We start from the raw sequence: 17417 nt of genomic DNA, 5'->3' as shown, positions 1-17417 counted from the left end.
TCTCAGCGTCCTGTCCATCCACTCCGTTAACACGCAGCTGCGCTTCCATTCCCTATAACACTGTGTTAGAGGATGTGCAATCAGCTGTGGTACTCTCTGGTGGCCCGTCCCGCCGCAAAACTCCCCGCGAAGGGAAGCTCTGCCCATGGGGGGTCGACACAGAAAGGGCCGACTCTCTACTGAGGACCTTGAATGCGCCGCGGCGCGTTCTCGTGGGAGCGCGCGCTCCGCCATGATGCTTTCACCCAAACAGTGAAATGCATCAAGCGGAGTTTTTACACTTGGCGTTAAATGTTTTCTAACCCTGCTACGCCGGCCATAATGTCCCTGTACCCGCATAGCGCGGTGTATCACTCTCACTCGTGCATGCGCACTAGCTGCCTCCTTTACTGGAGTTACAACCTGGGCAGCGAGTGGGAAATCTGTACGGTCAACATTACGTGGCTGTGTGGGTGTGTGGAAATACAAGTTATCTTTTTTATTTTTATTTGTAAAAGACGACCTTGTTACAGTGGGGTCAAACAGGGAGGAGGCGGGATTCGCCCTCGCGTCCTGGCCGGAGAAATCACCTCTCTCCGCCGGGACGCTTCCTCCCGCCGCCAGTCAACTCCTGGAGGACGGAGCCCCCCGCCTCACATTAGGCGGAGCCGGAGCCGGAGCCGGAGCGGGGGCCGGAGCGGGGGCCGGATCGGGGGCCGGAGCGGGGGCCGGAGTGGGAGTCCGCCGGGTTTGGTCAGCCTGTCCCCGTGAGGGCCGGTACTGGGCCGGTTCCTCGGGACGGACCGCGGAGGCAGAGGGCACGCCAGGAGCTCTGGGGGCTCTGTATCGGCGCCTCTCTCTCCGCCTTACCACCGCCGGGCGCTCTCTCCCTTGCGGAGAGGCCTGAGGGCGAGCCAGCGGCAGCATGCGGCTGAGCTGCGCCCTCTCTCCCTCCAGGCGACTGAAGCGCTGGGTGACCGAGGATATCAATCCGAAGAGCCCTTCCGTGGCAACGGGGGCCCCAAGGAGATCGTCTCGGTCTTTCTTGGCCAGTACGGTCAGACTTAACCACACGTGACGCGACGCCACGGTGGTCAGGGACATCACACGACCGGCTGTGGTAGCCATACCGTGGACCAGATTATTCATCTGGCCCATGCAGCGGTCCGAGTAATCACTCCTGCCCTCAGGCGGGGGGGGCGGGAGTGTCCTGCTGAGGGGTAATCAGCGACACTCCCAACACACCCAGATTATTTCGCGGTCACGCGGCAGCGGGGGCAGGGGCAGGGGCCTTCTCCCCTCTGCCCACCCGGCTGCCTGCGGAAGCAGATAGGCCGCCATGCTTTCATCCAGTGGGGGCACACCGGGACACTCCATGTCCGAGTGGCCCTGCACCCTGAGGATTCCAGCCCATGTCGTCACCGGAGCCTTCGTTCTCAGTGGCCTCCACACCCCGCCAGATGTCTGGCACGGGGGGTGAAACGAAGGCTGGCTGCGCCAGACGGGCCGGGCCGTAGAAGCCCTGACGTAGGCGGCTCACCGTCCTCGGTGGCAGCGGTGGGGGGAGCGGCAAGCCTGCACGCTCCGCCATAGTCATCACCGCCGGGAAGTCCTGTGGCGCAGACCTGCGCTGCTGGCCTTCCTGGCGGTCGCCGGAAACATCAGATGACGAGGTGTGGCCATCGTTGTCCCTCTCCCCGACGAGCGGACCCGCCCGGTCCGCTGGTATGGCGAACACGAAGGGCACTCCTTCCTCGAGGTCCTCCATCTCCACCACGTCGAGCTCTGGGTCCTCCACCGGCGAGACGTAGCAGTCCTCAAACTGTGCCAGCCGCTGATGGTGGCTGGGGCGAGGAATTAGCCTGCAGGCACTGCAGACCGTAAGCGGGCCCAGGTTGGCCGTCGAGTGGTCGGACCCCAGGCACTCAATGCACTGGCGGTGGGGGTCGACGCCTTCTATGGCGCCCGGACACGAAGGACATGGGCGCTGCTCCAACAATGGTGAGTCCATTTTCTTCGTATTGTTTTTATTTGTATCCGTCTCTCTTCACTCAGTTGTGTCTCACTGCCTTGCTGAAGAGAAAGGGATGACAGTCAGGAGGCGAGGCCTCCTTTTATACGGTGAGATGCGCGCACATTCAGGTAGGCCCGCCCCGGGGCCGGCTACGTCTAGAAAGTCTCAGTGGATGAATGCTTGCATGATAGGATCAAGGGGAAGTACCCATAGAGTCCAGTAGAGGGCGGAGCCTGTGAGAGATATAAAAAGCTTCTGTTGTTCCTTAAATGGCCACTTGAAGCTTGATCCAAAAACAAGTCAATCCCCATAGACCTCCATGTTAAAATGCCCAACTTTACAGCAGAGATACATGTTTACAGCCTGGTACAAAACAAAGTTTTGGTACATTTAGCTCATTTTTTTAATTTTGGGGGATTTGAAACAATTACTCATCTATTTTAAATATATCAAGGCCTAAAGTCTTGCATAATTAAAGGTGTAGATGCTTTGAGTGACAGGTGGATGCCGTCACGTGAAGCTAGCCGCTAGCTGTCTTATAGGCAGGGGTGCACATAACTTTCTTAGTGAGTTACTCAGATGAGTACCAGGAGACAGCGTTTGGTAAGTGCAGTCTTCCTCACTGTCCTCCTCAGTGTCTCCTTCACTGTCCTCTATTTACACTTCTTGCATGGTAGATGATGAAGATGCTGCACATGCACCTCCCTGTCCCTGTTTAAGCCTACAATTTGCTTTCTCCAAAACGTGTTGCCAAAAATGTGAAGTCCTGGCATTTCCTGAGGCCAAGTGGAAGGATCAAATACTAAGAAATGATCACACGACTTGAAGTAATATCTGATTTCAGATGTTGGAAGTAACAAAGTACACTTATTCAAGTACTGTACTTAACAGGTTAAGTAACATTTTGAGATACTTGTACTTTACGTGAGTATTTATATCGTATGCTACTTTGTACTTCTACTCCACTACAGTTCAGAGGTAAATGGTGTACTTTTACTGCACTACATTTATTTAATACCTTTAGTTACTCTACAGATCTGGATGAATGATGTGAAATATAATCAAGTGTTAAATCAGACTTTAGTTCCACCTGGAGTAAATTCACAAGCTACCCTGCAGTATATAAAGTCATTCAAACTAGCTGCACCTTTACCAGTTTTGATAACACTTTAATGATCAATCATTATAAAACAAATCATATATATTATTATGAAATTGACCAATCTGCACAATGACTACTTATACTTTTGGTACTTTAACTATATGTTGATGATAATACTTTTCTACTTTACTTAACCTGTTAAGCACCAAGCCTGTTTTTCATGTTTCAGGCTCGAAAATGACATGCCCAAAACAAATGACTACAACTTAACTTCTAAAAGGGTTATATGAATAATTTCTTTTATCAAAGCAAGGTTACATCTGTGAGTTGGATGTAGAAGTGTCAGAATCAATATAGATGTTTTTTATTTTAAAGAAAATTCAGATTTTACATAGTAAAAAACTGTAAATTATAGTGTCGAATCGAAGGGGGAGGCCCCCACACACACTCGTTGTGAAAACAAACGGTGGGGGCTTCGCGCATGTAATTTTGCAGCAGAGTGGACCGATCTCTCGCTCTGACATTTGGAAACGAAAAAGCAGTTTTATTGCTTATGGATTATCAGAAATAATTTCAAAGAGGACACAGACACATTGGATTAACCTATGGATTAACTGCAGCATCGTTTTTCTATCGTTTTAATGCCATTGAAGACCAATTTTGACCAAGGTAAGCCATGTTAGCGTTTCTAGCTACCTAGCTCCACATGTTATGATGTACGCTTTCGTTTATAGCGTCGCAAATGTGTATCACTGAGTGTTGAGGTGGGCACCCCCAGATTCTGTGTCTCCAGGAGATGCAAAACGAGGGGTTGGCTGTGCATCTAGGATAAGTAATAAGGGAGTTATGAGTGAGTTTAGGTGCAGTTTTAGGTTAAGTTTAGGTAAGTTTGCAGCTGTGTGTTTTGCTCCACCTTGTTGTAAATAAAACTGCAGCAGCTTAACCACAGAGCGTGAACGTTGTGATCAGCTGATTTGTCGCAGTTCTTCAGTCTGTCCGCGTGCACAGAATGTGCACAGGGGAGTCTCCCTCCGCAGCCAGTTGGCGTAGTTTTGGTACAATTCTGTATTTGTTTTGATGACCTATCAGGTACGCAAACGCGCTTAGTGACACAAGTGACGTTACGCATTTCAGATTGTTGCCGCGCATGCGTACCTGCGTACCAGTTATGTGCACCCCTGCTTATAGGTTACCTTAGAGCAGTGGTTCTCAAAGTGGGGGGCCCCCCTGGGGGGCGCAGAGGCATGACAGGGGGGGCGCGAGAGACCAGGAGGAAAAATGGTTATTAAAAAAAGAAATAAAAAAAGATTTAAAAAAAAAAGAAATCATAATTTGAAAAATTATTGATTCGAAAATAATATGATACAGTACAGTACTATTACGTCTGGGTCTCTTTGTTTCATTAAAGCTCGGCTCTGTGTGTGTGTGCCATTTTGTGTGCGTGCGCGAGCGAGAGAGAGAGCGCACCGGTACTGGAGATCGTTGTTGTTAGCTTCTGGTGCTAGCGAGCTACGCTAACGGATATAAGGAGTTTTTTCAACAACAAGCTGGAGGAGAGTCCTCTCCTGTCAGACTGAGAGGCTCAGTGAGCTAAAGGACTCTCTCAGTGTTTAGATAGTTAACTTTAGTCTAAGTTATCTCAGTGGGTCTCAAACGTTTTGGTCACCATTAATGTAAACAATTATTTCCGAGGCACACGTTTATATGATCATTATAGTTATAAAAAAATAAGACAATAAATGAAAAACAGGTATGAAATACTATATGACAGTAAAACAAGAATAAAGCTTAAAAGGGTGATTTGTAAAATATCCATAAAGAAAAAGTAAATCTGTTTACAGTTCTGTTTCATATGGGTGTTGAGAGATGTATCCATAGATCTCTTCATTTTGCTCTCAAAGTGCACCAGATTGATGCTTTTAACTTCAATATTTCAAAATAAATCTTCCCGGGGGAGCTTGCCCCCGGGCCCTCCTATGTGAGGTCCACACACCACCTATAAAAATAGCACCTTACCCCTGCTTACACCTATAGGCCATGAGCTGATTATCGAGCCTTCATTGTAACAGTCGCGGGTACACTGTGTATGAGAAACCCTAAATGTTTAAGCACCCTCTATGAAACGTCAAGCTACCCCACAGCACCCCCAAAATAAATCTCTGGCGCCGCCACTGAGCCTGACTATTTGTGTTGGGGGGGCCCGAATTTTTTTTTTCTCCAAAGGTGGTGACAGAAAAAGTTTGAGAACCACTGCCTTAGAGTCACCTCAGCTAATTTGATGTCTCTTTGATGAACTTCATACGAACGAAACATATCCAGACTCCACCCATCCCTGTTCAACACTGGATTGAGAACAAAAACCTCCTGCTCACATACAAAGCCCTACACAACCTACCCCCCCCCCCCCCCCCCCCCCCCCCCCCTTCCCATTTAAGCTGCACTGCTCCCAAACTAACAAGTAGAGGATCTAAAACATTATTATAATTATTGAGACATTAAAGGAAAATGGAAGCTTAATACCATACGACAAGATCTCCAACGAAATTATAGTTAATGTTTTGAAATTCAATTCTTCACATCTGAGTGACTGAGATAACAATTTCTACGCCAATGGCTGCCTCAGTTGATCAGAATGCAGTGGAGCTGCAAGACTTGCTACGTGTGTTGTGTATACAAATAACTTGAATAACAGTCACAGAATATTCATGAACTGCTTAATAAATCATCTGTTATATGACACAAACCTCATATTCAACCCAACACAATCAGCAGGTCATTTATTATCTCCAAGGCATTTAGTTCCTCTCGCAAATCTAAAAGATTCCATTTCAGGATATCTTGAAATGTCCTAGCTAAAATGGAAATTATATCAGATTTTTGGTTTCTTAGCTTTCCTTATTCTTTACTGAATCTTTCCAGATTTTTCACTACTTGTCTTTCTTTTGCAACTCTATCGGACCCCTGCACAGGCGACAGAGAGGTGGTCCGCTCCCTCCATATCCAATTATCTCTCCATGTCCCCTCCGTCAGTAATGAGTTATGCTCCACCTTGTTCCATCATTTTTTTCTTTTTTTTTGTGCAGCTTTCTCCATTTCCCTTGATCTCACATATTTATTTTTTGTTCTCTCACTACTGCATGTGATTTGTAAACAAAGTCTCTTATGTAATGTAGAGCTGACTGCAACTCTTTGAACATGTCTGCTGTACAGGCGAGCCGGGATGATTAAATTGTGAAAACAGGGACCAGCAGATATAGAGCTGTGTGTTTCTGTGTATGTACGGTTGTCACCAACTGTGCCTTTTATGTTGGTCAGTGATAATGTTTATTTGCCCGGGCAAGCCTTGATATTCTACAAGAACTCCAAAAACGCACAGATAGTTTGAAGAAAAAGGTTTTAAGAGGACATACTATTTTTCAGGTTTATATTTGTATATTGTGCCTAAACTGTGACATGTCTCCATGCTTTAATGTTCAGAAATGTCTTTATTTTTCTCATACTGCCTGTGCTGCAGCACCTCTTTTCACCCTCTGTCTGAAACCAGAGCCCTGATTGGTTAGCTGGCCGGCTCTGTTGTGATTGGTCAACCACTTAGAGATGTCCCAAACAATGGAAGCAAACAAAGGAGTCCAATGGAGGCATTTCCGGCAGGGGGGGGGAGTGTGTGGGAGAGAAACTGCCTCTGGGGGAACTTTGGAATTTTTGCCTTTGCAGAACATTTACATGCACAATGACATGCTATATTAATGATTACCTTGCATAACGTGCTTGGTTGCAACAATTGCCTTAATTGTTACAACTATAAAATTAGTTAAATTTAACCTTTTGCTATTTCTTGCTACGTACTGTAAATGAGCATTAATGAATTGTTTTTTCAATATTCAAAATAATTGGATATCATCCGAAATATGAAAACCTAAAAATGAAAATTAGCATAATATGTCATCTTTAAACTATTGTTTGCGATTCAATTATTTTAAGTGTTGTATTACGGTTTTGATCAGTTTATCAAACATAATAAAGTAATGCTAACATAACGACCGTTGCTGTTGGCCAATGTGAAAGGTTGTCCTACCTATATCTTGTCAGAATGTGTGTGTGCGTACTGATTGCAAGGTGAACCTTCAACTTCACAGGTGCTGAGTCTACCTTTGAATCTGCGTCTGTGTTGTGACCATAGCAACCCTTGGAGGAGTTGTGGACTCTTGTGAATCACAGCATCTCCTCCTGCTCTTCATGTTCTCCCTCTGCTCTCTTTTCTACTCCTCGCCTTCTCATCTTCCTCCCCAACGCTCTGCCCCTCCGATGCTCGTTTGATGTCTCGTTTGGTGACACCTTTTCTGGTGAATTTGTGCCGCAAATATTAAAAACTGCAGAGATGAGTGATTGTCAATGCATTATTGTTTGCAAGATGCAAGACTTTAGAGGGCAAAAGTGGACCATTGCTGATGTTTGTTCATGTTTGATGGGGCAGAAGTCCAATAAATTAGGTTGGTCGTTGTTTTTGCAAGGAATTTGTTTAGAATCTAGGAATAAAATAATCTGGAATTTAGTGTGAACCACAATATTCCGACACCTATGAATGTTACCTGTTCTATTATGCACTCGTTCCTCATAGAACACAATTATATCTTAAAATCTGATGAGTTCTTCTTTTAAATGTCATACCATTAACTGTGATGCAAATTATTACACGAGTGAGATGGAACAAAAACAACTTTGGCCTGAAATAACATTGTGCAAAATACGGTTTTCGACAATGTATGTTTTTTTACTGGCTAACGTCCATAGTTCTTTATGTTGATTGATAATCCTGCTACTTATTGTTTTAGTTTGGATGTGTACTTACCATTGAACTCCTTGTTTACTTCTGTAACATAATGAAATCACTATGTAATGATGCAGTTGACCACACACAGAGCCGTCCAGCTAACCAATCAGAGCAGACTGGGCTCTGGTTTCAAACAGAGGGTGAAAACAGGTGCTGCAGCACAGGCAGTATGATAAAAAATAAAGACCATTTTGAACATTTAAGCAAACATGTCACATTAGAGGCACAAAATACAAATATGAAACTGAAAATGAGCATAATTTGTCTTCTTCCAAGTCCTTTTTCTACTCTTGGCTGACATAAATACACACAAACACATGCACAGGGCTGAAGACACTCATTGTTACATACTGAGGTACATACTTGTTTTCTATCAAGGGGACTTAACAGATGGATAAATGCTTTGAAGTGCTCTTAGAAAGGTTGAAGGACAACACTGCAATCAAAGACAGGATCTAACACACTGACATGAATGATATGCTGTGTCCCAGACAGCCTTGTCAGTCTGCACACTGCAGTGTGTCATGCAGCCACTTAACGTCCTGTCAGATTATTTTGTATCTCAACTTGGAGATGTTTTTTATTGGAACAGATTTCCTCTTATATAAATCTGTTGACTAGTACTTTTTGTACATTTATTGTTCATGGAGTCCTAGGTTGTAACACGTTTACATAGCAGAAAAAAACATAATGAAATGTCAGCAGACACATTGCAAACCAACTTGGTACACTGCTGCTTTATTGCAAAATAGTTTCCTCAAAGCTTCTACAGAACTTGGGTCTTCAGCCAATGTTTTAGTATTTGGAACTATTTAATCATAAAATAAAAGCTTGAAAACTGGAAAAGATAATAAAGAATGGTGTCTCCTTCTGTCCTGCTCTGTCATTTTGGTGAGTTGGTACGATCCAGAGCTAATCAGCAGTAAGATGATTTGGGGGAAACTGGATTATATTTCACGGGAAAATTGTTGGATTTTCTTGATGTACTGAAGCTACTTGTTGCTAAACGTGTGCTAACTGCTGCTGACAGTAGTTGCCCTCAGTTAGTAAGAAACAACTTATTACAGCTGTCCATATATTTATGACAGCAGTGAATTATGAATTTCACTCTGAAACTGTAGGGCAGCTAAATCCTACATCAACTGGCCTTTAACCAAAAACATAGATATGACACTGTAGCAAAGCGCTCTGTCACTCTTTACATCTAACAATTTAAAGGCAGAGTCAAACTGCATTGTATCAAATGTTGTTGATTCAAAAGAGCGAACCCACACCTCAAGACGTGATAAGAATCTGTCCTGGATTTCAATGCCTCCCTTCATCTTTCCTCAAACAATTCCCCTTCTTTCCCTGTTTCCTCTGCAGTGGTAATATTCATGTTAATGTCTCTGTCTTCAGGGAGTTTTTTTTTGTTTTTGCGACAAGATAAAGATAGAGAGACTGCCCTGCTTTTTGGGGTCATGCTTAAATCGTTCCAGTTCTGTCCAAAACTGCCACCTTTTTTTCAGACAAATGTTTTTTTTCAGGGGAAATGAAACTGCAGGGTAAATCAAACGGACAACTTTGCTATATTTCTCCATTCCTGTAGTCATTGGGCTTGCTGAGGTTTCATTTTCTATGCAATATGAACTAATGATTGCATCCAATGGCTTACAGCAAACTTATATCAGAATGTTGAATCAGAATTGTGTTTTATTTTGTGATGATTTTGTTATTAGACTGACTGGAGAAAGGATTGAAAAAAACACATCATATCATCACATAAGGGCGTTCATTTTAAACATGATCTGTTGGCATTTTCTCCTGGAAGCCAAGGGTGTTTTACAGACCGTCGTTATACTTTCAATAAAAACCCTTTGCTAGGTCTTGGTAATTCCCATGCGGTGTGTGTTGCTGCCATCCCCGATTGTCATTGAGTGTTTTAGAAAGAGTAAAACTGCGCCCCTCTAAATGGTACAGTTTATGTGTTGTGAAACACAGTATTGTAGTCACTGTCGACTAATGCCACAGTCGAGAGGAGGCCAAAACAAATTGGCTTCCCTTGGTGACATTTTTGGAGGAATTGACCCATCAAATGAGGCCACAGTCAAGCACCTGCCACTGTGTGATTAGTCAGAGTCATGCCAAGGGAAGCCAGCCAGCTTCCGACCACTGTCGCTGTTAGCCTGGATTTAGCTTAATATGTCAGTCTGAAGTACTTGTTTTAATGCAGTTGTTTACACACAGAACATTTGGGGCCAGGTTATGAGTGTATGAGATTGTAGATTATAACAGAAAAGAGGTCTCTGTGGCGCTCAGTAGACGCAAGTGTCCCCCAGAGTGTGTGTCGTGTCTCAGCATCAATATCAGGTGTATGCAAGTCCTGCATCTGTATGAAACAAATGTATATCAAATTCGGGCTCTAATAGCTCATGCTGTGAAGTTACATTACATCCCAAAAACGATGGCTTCCTCAAAAATAATAATTTGGCTACAACACTGCTGTTTGGTCCAGTTGAATCTGACTTTCTGAGCAGCTAGAACAAAATTGAGTAGCTAGAAAAACTATTTGATAATGGTCAGAAAGGATCATCTTTCTGTGTAATGTATTGCTGCATCCACACATATCAAAGCAATCAAGAAAATGTATATAAATATAAAGTTTATGTTCTCATCTGGATTTTAGCCTTTTTGAGAAGCCTGTTTGAGAAGAAGAACCAAAAAGAAAATTCTACTCATGCACTGATTCCAACCAAATGGAAAACAAATCTAAATGTGTATTCCTTTTTGTGTTGTAAAGCCTATGGAGCCTCAGCATGTCATTTCACATGGACTACACTGTGTGTCAATGAAAGCACCGCCAGCTGCAGCGATGGCCCCCCTGTTACAAACACATGTAAGACTGCGTTTCCATAGAAATGTGACATTGTTGCCATGGTAGAATACTTGCTGGAGACAAACCCTATGTTTGTCCATATATATTCCCCACTAAGACAAAAATAGATTGCTGACCAGAGCTAAATCTGGAATGATTCTCAGGCTTTCAAACTTCAATAACAATGGCAATTTTTGTTCTGTATGTCATTTTGAATGACACATAAAATGGAGGAAAGCACAACCGAAATTCCTTACAATTACTTGTAGCCCTGTTGCAGAAAAATAAGGCCACTACTAAAATTATTGTTGCAAAAAAATTGAGTATGGCATTAAGGATAGAAAGGGCTGCAAACTAGACATATTGTTGAAAAGGGCGAAAAAGGCTGCTGTTTGTCTGGAAAAGTCAGCTACCCATAAGGATTTCAGATGAATGATTGTCAAAAGTGAAAGTGATAACACGATTACAAAGGTCAGAGTAATGGTAATGCTTTTTATTTAAGCGTACTGCAAAATGACAAAAGGATGAGAGAAAAAAGCTTAAGAGAAAAAAGAATCAAGACCAAAGATAGAGTTCTGTCACTTTAGTTTTCTGTCAAACAATACATGGGGTTTGGTTTGTGTTTAAGATGAAGTCATGGTTTACTGTTAACATGTTTAACATGTTAAGGGTGTAATAAATGAATATGCAGATCATACAACATTTTTTTTTTTTCCTCAGATCTAAGAGGTAATTGTTTTTTGACAGTTTTCCTTAAATGTCTTTAAAAAATTGCAATATATTGCATTATATTGAGTTGTAACCTGTGTATCATTATACAGATTATTGCCAACAAACAACCCTAACACACATATACAAATAGCTCAATGGGCCTGGTTAGTCTTTATTCTCACGTCAGGAGAAGCTGGATGCTGTTCAACATATTTTATTATTTTATTTTATGTAGAAAATGATTTTCAGTTTGCTGCTCAGAAAAGGAGCTGATTTACATGTACTAAAATTATACATTTTGGCACATTCACAGCAATATTAAAACATATGTTATGCTACGGACAAAAAGTTTATTATTCCACCGACTTATTTTGGCCCTCTTCTCCTCCCACATTCAACATCGCAGAAACTCCGTTCAAACATCAAAACGTTCAACTCGGTTGGGAATCGCAGGCTATTACTTTTATCATTCATAACTTTCATAATTCCAGAGATGCATCCCATAATTCATCACATTTTAACCATTGAAGTCAATGGAGAAAATCTTCAGACTTGAACAATCTTCATGCGACTTCAACTGCTAACTGTTCATTCATACTTTCACTCAGAAACCTCATTCCAACTTTAAAATGTTACACATCTTTCTGACATTATTCGTGTAACACAACTTTTAAATCTGATTCTTACTTTTAGAGATATTAAACATTGTTCAGACCTTGGTAAAGAGGCTTTCTTCAGATTTAACATTAACTAGAGTGCGTGATGTCACAGCTAGAGTGGAGCAAATCTTGAAATTTGCCTTCATATATTTTTTTAAAACTGCCATAATTCCCAAACCCTACATTCCTGAGACATAATTAAAAAATAATTAAACAAAATGCCTCTTGAGGGCATGAAGTGACAAAAACGTTCAACATGTCTCCATTAAAACCCATTGTAATTTCAGGCTGATATTTCCTCACAGCAGCAGCCGCACACCTTTAGTTAAACTGCCAAAAAGGCCACATTATTAACCGAAAGTACACAAAAATTACACTTCAGATACTCAACTTCCTTGACATGCTTCACGTTTTGAAATTTCACAGATATCTGTTATCGTTCTTCCACAAAACGTTCACATGTAAGAGGTTCATCTCTCATTCAGAACAATGAAACCTTTGAAGTCTTGGCACCTCGTTAGCTCAACTATAAACACCTGTGCAATGGAACACGATGATGTCATCACTCCAACTGACATGCTCAGAGCAGCAGACTTCAGATAATGGTTAATGGTCCTGCCCTCAACAGCTCTACGTCAATTATGTGGTGTCATCATATGCCGTTCAAGAGAAGAGAGAGAGGGCGATCAAGAGTCAGTTCTAACTGTTCATTTCATTCTCTCTCTCTCTCTCTCTCTATCTTCCTCTTCCTCTATCTTCCTCTTCTTCAATATCTTCCTCTATCTTCCTCTTCCTCAATATCTTCCTCTCTCCATCTTCCTCAATATCTTCCTCTTCCTCAATATCTTCCTCTCTCCATCTTCCTCAATATCTTCCTCTTCCTCAATATCTTCCTCAATCTCTTCCTCAATCTCTTCCTCAATATCTTCCTCTTCCCCAATATCTTCCTCTTCCTCTCTCTCTCTCTCTCAAAACTTCACAGGTTTGGTAACGATGCAGCCATCAACGCATCTAAGCGTATTATGGGGTGTCATCAAATGCCGTTGCCATGGCGACAGATCATTCACCATCAAGTTAGTTCAAAAGTTTGCAGTTCAAATATTCTGCTGCTTTTCCAAGCCTTTTTACTTTCTTTTCTTCACTCATCACACATTCAAGCCCCCAGTGTTCATGTATCATTTCAATCTAAATTCTTCACTTTCTTCTTACACATTATATTTCAGCATAAAGCATTCCCACTAGCAATTTCTTCAGGAATTGCATTCTCTAGTTTAGCTTGTTGTGCATGTAAATGGTTTGCAAAGGCTAAAATCCCACAGTTCCCTCCAGAGGGAGTTTCTCACACACACACACACACACACACACACACACACACACACACACACACACACACACACACACACACACACACACACACACACACACACACACACACACACACACACACACACACACACACACACACACACACACACACACACACACACACACACACACACTTACACTTCTCCTGAGAGCGCAGACTAATGAGCATCAAACAGAATACAGCTTGTGTAATTGGTCATGAAAGGTGAGCGATCTGCTGGGCCTTCCTCTCTACGTTTCGAAAAAGATCAAAGGTGGCATTTAAAGAATCGTTCTATTGTTGATAAGCAGTTCATGACTCCATGAACTAATTATTCTCTCAGATCTGTGCTGAAGTGTCCGGCATCAGCCACAGATGACACATCCTCACCAGTACCTGGAGGTGGTGGTCTCCTTATAAAGTCTCTTTGATCTGCTTCTTCAGACCATCAGCCACACTGAGCAGCATTATTCATGGGAGCCTGCCTGCAGGCGCCAGTCTCAGGACACCTCCACTCGGAGGACACCTCCACTCTCAGGACAGGAAGTGCATGCACGCTAAGAATTACAAAATAAAATTGCCACTATCAGAACAGCGCCACTTTCTGAACAGGAAATGCACGCAAATACAAAATAAAATCGTACTGACACTTATTATATACATATGTATATATGTATATATATAAAAATAGGGACACCTTGTATTGTCTACTCTCAGTACAGCACCACTTTCCGAACAGGAAATGCACGCTAATACAAAATAAAATCGCACTGACACTTATTATATCTATATATATAAATATAGATATAATATCTATCTATATTGAGTCAGACGGTGCATCTTGGTCACGCTTCATATCGGCCGGCCCGGGAAGGAAGAGACACGCAGAGTGGGGGAAGTCCCCCACCCCAACGCTACACACCCTCCCGGCCATCAGAGTCGAACCCGCAGTTCGGAGTAACCGACCGCCAGAGCACCGGCACTAGGGCGGGCCGGTGGAGGCCCTCCGATGGTGGTTTGCGTTTGCCATTCGATCAGTGAGAGGAGAAAAATGCAACAAAAATGGTCAAAATCCGTTAATATATGGATGAGTGGGGGGGGGAACCGGCTGGACACAGGCCGTGGGGGGACACCCGAGACCGGGCAGTGTCCCCGGTAGAAGGAACCGGGTGAAATAGCCAAAAAAATAGGCACTCGTGAGGCGGGCAGAGTCCCCTGTCAACTCCCGTTACATTCCTCCATGGTGTCATTTGAGCGAAAAATGGCTAAGTCAACTTTTACGAGAACCAGGCTGGGGGGGTCAAAAGGGCTTGACCAAGGCCGACCCAAAGTGCATGGTGAGTGGACTAATCACCTCTGTGATGAGTCTCCATTGTGATTTGAAAACTTCCATCAGACGAGTCCTTCGGGGGGCGGGGAAAAAAACGTGTTCGTCAGAATCGTCACTTCCTGTACTGAGAGTGGAGGTGTCCTGACAGTGGAGCCTACACCGGAACTGTCCTGAGAGTGGAGGCCTGCAGGCAGACCCTTCTCGCATTATTTGATTTTCCTTAAAACCAATTTTAAAGTTAATCTTATCCTAATGTTACCGTCATCTTCATATTTCCTTACTCAAGTAGTATGTTTCTGACATAATGCTGCTGCTGAGAGTTAATTAGCTTTAATTAAATCTATAATGCTTTAGACCTCTTGTCAAATCAAGATGACAGTATCAGGCAATAGCTTATTTTCAACTGGCTCTTTTCAATATAGTGCTGCTGAAAACCTTTTACAATGTTTAAGGCCAACATAAAAATCCCAACCACTGCAACAGCATCCTTTATGGTACACATCCACTGGCTCCCCGTCTCTTAACGCATCGATTTCAAAATCCTGCTCCTCACTCACAAAGCCCTCCATTACCAGGCCCGTCCTGCCTCACCAACTTGCATCCACCAAACTGGTTCCCGCACCCTCAGCTCATCAGACGCCGACCTCCTGTCACTACCACACAGGACCAAGCACCGGACATGAAGGGGATTGAGCCATCTCCATCGATGCACCCTCACATCTGTGACTGCACCAATCGTTCTTTATTCAAATAACAAATACAAACTCACCTCTTCAGAACTGCGTTCAGAGCAGAGGGTTGTCCTCCACACGGCTCTCAAGACAACAACAACAACGCAACAGTGCTGTTAGAAGTAACCTTAGGGGAAATGAATGGTGGGCTTCAGATTCCATTAGCTAGCCAGTAGGGCATGAGGACCACACAGCTAAACCTCAGATATATATGTAATTAAACATCACATTTCACATAGAGCAATGGGGAATATTTAGAAAGCCTTCTCTTTGTGAAATGTTGCTACACAAGACCTGATGCTGGGATGTTAACAGATGTCTATGTCTAGAAAGCAAAGGAGTGTTACAAAAATGCCTTCTGTTGCTAAGAAACAAATGTTTTGAAACTGAACTTGAGCAATAATCCCTCAAGAATGGAAGATATACATGAGGACATTTTGCTCAACTAAACAATAAGTGTTATTCTGCATTCACATGATGCACTTTGCTCACCGCAAGGTTGGGCGCAGAGCCTTGCAGTGGAAAAAGCGAGTTAAGTTTTGTTTCTATGGTTACCTCACCTGCTAGCTAGCAGCAATACATACAGCTGTCATCTAATTGGTTGCTCGTCGAAAGATATTATTGAAATAATTTGAACTTCGGGCGCAGCGCTCTGGGACAAATTCACACCTTCCTAGTCTCTCCATAGAAACACAACTGCAACATCAGTGCAGAGCCGTTTAAACACATATCATGTGAATGCAGCTTTGGAATGAATACATAGGTGTACTTAGGCAAATCCAAATTGGAGGACGGAACGACAAAGAGACGGACAAATTGAAGCAGCAGTTATAGGGATACACTGACTAACTGACTAACTAACTTACACTTATTATAATACTTTTATCCTTAGAAGTTCCCTGCCAGCTATATTGGTAAATGCCACTGCTGTGCTCTACCCATCACCCTGAAGCGTCTCCTCACAGAACAGCCACTTGTCATGTGCTTGGATATTTAGGAGGATTGTTTTAAAAGATGGACTGGATTCATGCCAAAAACCAAAATAGGTTTATTGTTTAAGCATCAGAGAGCTTTCCCTGGGCACAGAGTAATACATAATGTAACACTTTATTGGTCCCTGTAGGGAAATTGTCATTTCTCTCAGCCTTGTGTATGTCAGATTACAGGGTAAGACTCTTTAAAACAGGGATTCTGTGGGACACTTCAGTAAGGTGGATGCTTGTCAACTTGTCCCTACTTATTGTTAGCCTGACTGTATTAAACTTCCATCATTTGTCAGTCCATGTTTTCAAGTTAGCAATCCCACTTCTTGCCAGTCCCGTTTGAGATGTAATTCCTCTCAGTGCTGCATTTATTTCTTGCTACTCCCTAAGACACGAATGAGATGCCTAAAAGCCCATGTCAACACATTCAGATTGTAAATACAAAATGGAGAAAGTTGTCCTGTATGCAGGAGAGGCTAGGGAGGTAACATGTTTGAACAGCATGTAATCAATGCTAGGCTTATAGTAGTGTGTGTGTGTGTGTGTGTGTGTGTGTGTGTGTGTGTGTGTGTGTGTGTGTGTGTGTGTGTGTGTGTGTGTGTGTGTGTGTGTGTGTACAACAAAATACAACAAAAAAACCCAGTCTGACTTTGATCTCGACTTTGGAACACTTCACTGACAAATACAAAACACACATAGCTTTCAGGCGTTATAGACAGGACCAAAACACACTGTGTATCACACGAATACACAAATATCAATAAAATATCCCTTAATCACAATTTCAGTGCAATTTTTAAAAATCCAGACAAATTGAATGTCACTATTCTTTTAAATCTCCATTTAGTATATGTCTCTCAAGTTCAATCCACCTTAAG

General features: G+C 42.9%; 1 protein-coding gene across 1 annotated transcript in view; it reads right to left on the bottom strand.

The window, feature by feature from the left end:
• The window catches only part of LOC117472988 (protein unc-13 homolog B-like), a 204683-nt gene that overhangs the window by 110573 nt on the left and 76693 nt on the right, over window positions 1-17417 (bottom strand).

Source organism: Trematomus bernacchii, unplaced genomic scaffold (genome assembly GCF_902827165.1).
Source record: "Trematomus bernacchii unplaced genomic scaffold, fTreBer1.1, whole genome shotgun sequence".
Classification (NCBI taxonomy): Eukaryota; Metazoa; Chordata; class Actinopteri; order Perciformes; family Nototheniidae; genus Trematomus; species Trematomus bernacchii.
Note: the sequence above shows the minus strand (reverse complement) of the source record. Positions and strands in the feature narration are given on the sequence as shown.